Below are 6,000 nucleotides of genomic sequence, written 5' to 3'. Positions count from 1 at the left end.
CTTTTTCTCTATACAAAAGACTTTACTTAGATAAGTTGATACCTACTGATATATCTTTGCAAATGGCTGATAAATCTACTGCTATTCCTGTTGGTATATGTGAGAATGTCCCTGTTCAAGTTACTACTAACTCGCTTGATATTAACTGATTTTGTTGTGTTGGAAATGCCTGAAGATGATAATATGTCTATTATTCTTGGGAGACCTTTTCTTAACACCGCAGGGGCTGTTATTGATTGCAATAAAGGAAAGGTTACTTTCAATGTTGATGATAAGGAACACACCGTCTATTTCCCCAAGAGGATTGAAAAAGCATGCGGAGTTAATACTATCTCTCATGTGAGAACTATCAAAGTGGGAACCATCGATTGTCCTATATATGAGCCTAAAGAAGAATATCAAACTCTTGTTATTGGATCCATATCAATACAATTCAAGGTAACATGATTGATTTGAGGTTTATTTCTTCATATGCTATGTAAAATTTATTTGGTGGCAAGACTTGATCAACCTTGTTAACAAATACATCTTATATGCATAGAGGAGGTAAACAACATCTCTTTCTTCCTTCACTTGCTTTAGTTGATGTAGCACTTTTAATTTGCAAGGTTTCTTAGTTGATTTGAGATTTCAAAAATTTTCCTGGCCAGTAATAATAAACTTAATACCCAGAAAATGTGCATTTTTCAAAGTTTTCAAAAATTCGCGAAAATTATACCGTTGGGCCTATTTTTCGACGAGGCACTCGGGAGCACCAGAGGATGACCTGTGGGGCACCAGAGGGCGCCACACCACTGGCCGGTGCGGCCAAGGAGGTGGCCGCGCCACCATGTGGTGTGGGCCCCTCCTTGCCCCACTTTGCCATCTCTTCCTCCCAACACCTTCTCTCTCCCGAAAAAACTCGTACCAAGTTCATCTCTCTCGCGTTTTTGCTCCAGAGCTCCAGATTTCTCGATCTCTTTGCTCAGCCCAGATTTCTGTCTGAAATTTGGCACATTTGCTCTTCGGTATGTGACTCCTCCACCCATCCAAGTAGAATTTTGTTTGGTTGAGTATATCTTGAATATTTTGCTGCTGTAGGTAACATGTTTAGTGAGCTTGCATGCTTGTTCTAAGTGGTAGAAACTAGTTTTGATGCATGATTAGTACTCTAGCAAGTTCCTATGGTAGTTTCCCTCAATTTTATGTCACCAAATCAAACTTTTATATTGGTTGTTGAAATTTCAGAAAATGGAATGGAATAGATATCACTTGAACCAGCAAGAATTGGAAGTCCAACAAGTTATGGTAGTCAATCGTGAAGAGGGGGTATACCCCTCTTACTACCCGTGCGCGGATTTCATGAGGAGCGCGGGGATATTTGAAGATGTTCAAACTCTAATTTCTCGTGCAGGGCTGAGTGACTTTGTTGAAGGAGAGCCAAGACAATATGTAAAATTAACTATGGCTTTTGTGCAGGACTTCAAGTTTAATTGGTCACGATCTAACCCCACGGTCCAGTATAAAATTTACAATAAAACTGTCAACTTGCCATTTAGTGCTTTTTGTGCAGCAATTAGAATACCGCAATGGGGGTCGTGCGAGAAGATAAGGGGATCGCCGCAAGAACTCTCGGATCTTTACAAGATGATTTGCGATGGAAGGAGTTTCTCGGTGAAAGTGGTAAAATCACTAGTATTCAGCTCCCGGCTATCCGCTACTTTGCTTATTTTATTACCAAATGCGTTCTCGCCAAAAGGATTGGTAGTAAACTTTCTATCCCGGATTTGGCTTTTCTAGCTGCAACACTGCAAAATAGTAGGTCTTATAATTTGGGAGCATTAATAGCTTATAGACTTGCTACTAACCGTGAGAAAGGTGGAATGTGTGGAGGCCTCATCGCCTCCCGTTTACTAGCTTTTCATAATGTAGAACCTCATCATTTTGATATTCCGTTCCCCATAGAAAAACTTGACATAGCCTCTATGATTAAACATGAATTTGTTTCAGATTCCTCCAACTTGGGTAACCTGTATTATAAGATGATATTTTATAAGAAAGTTTGGAGAATGACTAAGAAAACTGAGAAACTAGTAAGATTGCCTGCGCCTGTTTTGTCTAACCTTGATTCCAGGGGAGATTGGTCGGTCACAGAAGGTGTACTGGATGCACATATAGAGAGAGGAGGCCAACATGCAAGAGACGACATAGAGGTCGAGGAGCACCTCGACTCATCATCTGATGCAGCAAGTTCCTCGCATCAACATGGTGGATATGCGGAGCCTCCACGCTTTTCTTCGCGCAGGAGCTTTACTATGACTACTCCATGGACTACCCACCGGCGAGGAACGACCCTCGTTGGGGTTGAACTCCACTTAGGCCAAAAGCCTAAGCTTGGGGGAGAGTATACCGGCATCACTCATTCTTTGCATATTATGATTGCTGGATACTTGTATATACTTGTTTAGTCTCTTTGAGTGGTTTTCTAATGAGAGGAAGATGATATTTGGGGAAGTGCTGCCTGAAAACAGATTCTGGGCTGTTACCGTAAAAATTCGTGTGCACAGCCAGAACGTTATTTTAAGTTGAAAATTTTTGTGCATGTTCTCCAGGTTGTTATATAACTTTCATTAGTTGAACACTTTTCGAACTGAGCAACGTAAGATTTTTGTAAAAATCGATTTCTGTACTGCTGTCAAGTTTTGGCAGATTTCTGCCATCTTGCTTTTCTGTGTTTCTTTTAGTTTGCTATTTCTTGTTTCCACTTTGTTTCTTTCACAAAACACAAAAAGACCAAAAATATTTCTGTTGTTTCTCTTCATCATTGGTTTATCTTGGTTTCTTGCATTTGCTTCGCTTTATTTGCTATTGCTAGTTTGCTATAAGAAAACCCAAAAAGATTTTGCTTTGTTTGCTTGTTTCCTTTTGTTCTTGTTCTCAAATTCGAAAACACCAAAAATATTTGCTGTTCTTCTTTGGTTTGTAAAGTTCATCATGAGTTCAATGGTCTTCGGTGGCTGGAGCGTGGTTTTCATTTCATATTATCCAAGCTACACAAGTGAAAAGGCAATAATGACGATCTACGACAATCTGATTGTGGTGAGAGGCTGGTATGAACTCTATTTGTTTTCATTTTTGTACATATACTCATCCATGTGAGCATGCTTAGTTGGTTCATGTGAGGTATATGTTATTTGAGAAAGTCTAGTAGTTTATGATCTCTCATGTTTAGCTCCAATCTATTAATATGAGTAGCATGTCATGGATGTTTGTTTGCATTGTTTTATTCATAAGTAAGTATGGCATTGTGGTATCCTCCTCTGAATAATTCATTTATATCGACTTGGCACATGCTCACGCATGCATATGACTGAACAAAAAGTCAATTAAGCCTCGATGATCTATATTGCTTCAGAGTTCTTGTATCACTTTTATGCCTCCGTTAATTTATTTTGCCGCAAGCATGATTATGACAGTTACTGCTCTCTTGATTTGTCGCTCCCTAGTGTTTTTGCTAGCCTTCACTTGTACCGAGCGGGAACGCTGCTCGTGCCTCCAAACACATGAAAACCAAGTTATTCCAGAGTGTCCACCATAAATACCTATGCATGGCATTTCAAACCATTCCAAGTAAATTCTCATGCGCTACCTTTAAAACCTTCAAAGTGCTTCTTAATTTGTGTTAATGTTTCATAGCTCATGAGGAAGTATGTGGTGTTTAGCTTTCAACCTTGTCATTTACTTTTGACGGACTCTCATATGGAATAGTGGCACATCCGCTTATCCAATAATTTTGTAAAAAGAGCTGGCAATGGGATTCCCGATCCCGAATTAATTAACTTAAATAGACACTCCTCCATGGTTTGTGATTGTTGGACGGCACCCGAAGGATTCGGTTAGCCATGGCTTGTGTAAGCAAAGGTTTGGGGGAGTGTCATCATCATAATAAAACTAAAATAAAAAGGCACTCCTTCATGGTATGAGACTGTTGGCGGGCACCCGAGGATTCGGTTAGCCATGGTTTGTGTAAGAAAGGTTGGAAGGAGTGCCACATAAACATGCAAATAATTCATGGGAGCCGCTCTTGAAAGTCCGGTTGGCGAGGTAGTTGGTGTACCCATTACCATTCGTTGACAACAACAAACACCTCTCAAAATAATTTTACTCCTGATTTATACAAATGAAAAGCTCTAGCGCATGTTAATCCCTGCTTCCCTCTGCGAAGGGTCAATCTTTTACTTCTATGTTGTGTCTCCATTATTTCTTTGAGCACTTTCTTGAGAGCACAACTGTCATTCTTAGTATAATATGCTTGTCTCAAAATATGATTGATTGTGGTATAACTTTGATGCTTTTATCTTTGACAATCACTACTTCTAGTCTTTCTATGAACTTCAAAGGTGCCCGGGCATTTATGTTTTGCCAATCAAATACGAGCAAGCGAGATACCACTTTATCATACTCTCTTATGAACATTGCAATCCTGCTTATATACATGATTCATGATGCTTATTATTAATTGTTGGTACCTCTTCATGATTGACATAGCTGTTAGATGATCTTATTTGCATATACCTCATTATGAACTGCTTAAGTATTAGCCATAACATGAGAATATATACATCATATGAGCAAATGTGTTCGTGAAAGTTCTTTTATCGCTCGGTTGTTAATCGAATTGCTTGAGGACAAGCAATAAGCTAAGCTTGGGGGAGTTGATACGTCCAAAACGTATCTACTTTCCCGAACACTTTTGCTATTGTTTGGCCTCTAATTTGTGTATTTTGGATGCAACTAACACGGACTAACGCTGTTTTCAGCAGAATTGCTCAGTGTCTCGTTTTTGTGCAGAAATCCAACTTTCGGGAAAAACCTCGGAATTTATGCGAAGGCCCTATTTTCCCAGGAAACTAACGGAGCCGAAGGGCAATTGAAGTGGAGGCCCGAGGGCCCCACACCATAGGGCGGCGCGGCCCGGGGGGCCCGCGCGGCCCTGTGGTGTGGCCCCCTCGGCCGGCCTCCGACGCCCTCCTTCGGACTACTTATTCGCCTCGACCTAAAAACGCCTGTAGAGAAGTCGAAGTCGCCAGAAACCCTCCAGAACGCCGCCACATCGCGAAACTCCGTCGCAGGAGCCGAAGTCTCCGTTCGGCACTCCGCCGGACGGGGAATTGGAGGAGATCATCACCGCCATCACCGCCAACGCCTCTCCATCAACCAGCAATGTTTCCCCCATCCATGTGTGAGTAATTCCCCGCTGTAGGCCGAAGGGGATGGTAGGGATTGGATGAGATTGGTCATGTAATAGCATAAGATTGTTAGGGCATAGTGCCTAGTGTCCGTAGATGGTACTTTTATGATATTGTTGCAACTTGTTATGCTTAATGCTTGTCACTAGGGCCCGAGTGCCATGATCTCAGATCTGAACATGTTATTATTTCATCATGATATTCGTTGTTTATGATCTTACTCGCAAGTTGTATACACATGTCGCTGTCCGGAACCAATGGCCCCGAAGTGACGTAAATCGGGACAACCGGAGGGAATGGCAGCGATGTGAGGATCACATGTGTTCACGGAGTGTTAATGCTTTGCTCCGGTACTCTATTAAAAGGAGTACCTTAATATCCAAGTAGTTTCCCTTGAGGCCCGGTTGCCACCGTGCTGGTAGGACAAAAGATGTTGTGCAAGTTTCTCATTGCGAGCACGTACGACTATAATTGGAACACATGCCTATTGATTGATTAGTACTTGGACACCGTTTTATTATTATCTCGCAAATGTCCTGCTATGATTGTTACATGAGTTTCTCTCATCCATGCAACGCCCGTCATCCGTCCCCGTGCCTACAGTATTTTAATCCCGCTGTTTACTAAAATCACTACCGCTGTCTTTGTTACTCGCTCGTCGTTATTTCATCATCGTTACTACTATAAAACTGTTACTACTGATAAACTCTTGCGAGCAAGTCTGTTTCCAGGTGCAGCTGAATTGACAACTCCGCTGTTAAGGCTTTCAAGT

The sequence above is a fragment of the Lolium rigidum genome, chromosome 2, assembly GCF_022539505.1.
Source record: "Lolium rigidum isolate FL_2022 chromosome 2, APGP_CSIRO_Lrig_0.1, whole genome shotgun sequence".
In the NCBI taxonomy this organism is placed as follows: domain Eukaryota; kingdom Viridiplantae; phylum Streptophyta; class Magnoliopsida; order Poales; family Poaceae; genus Lolium; species Lolium rigidum.
Note: the sequence above shows the minus strand (reverse complement) of the source record.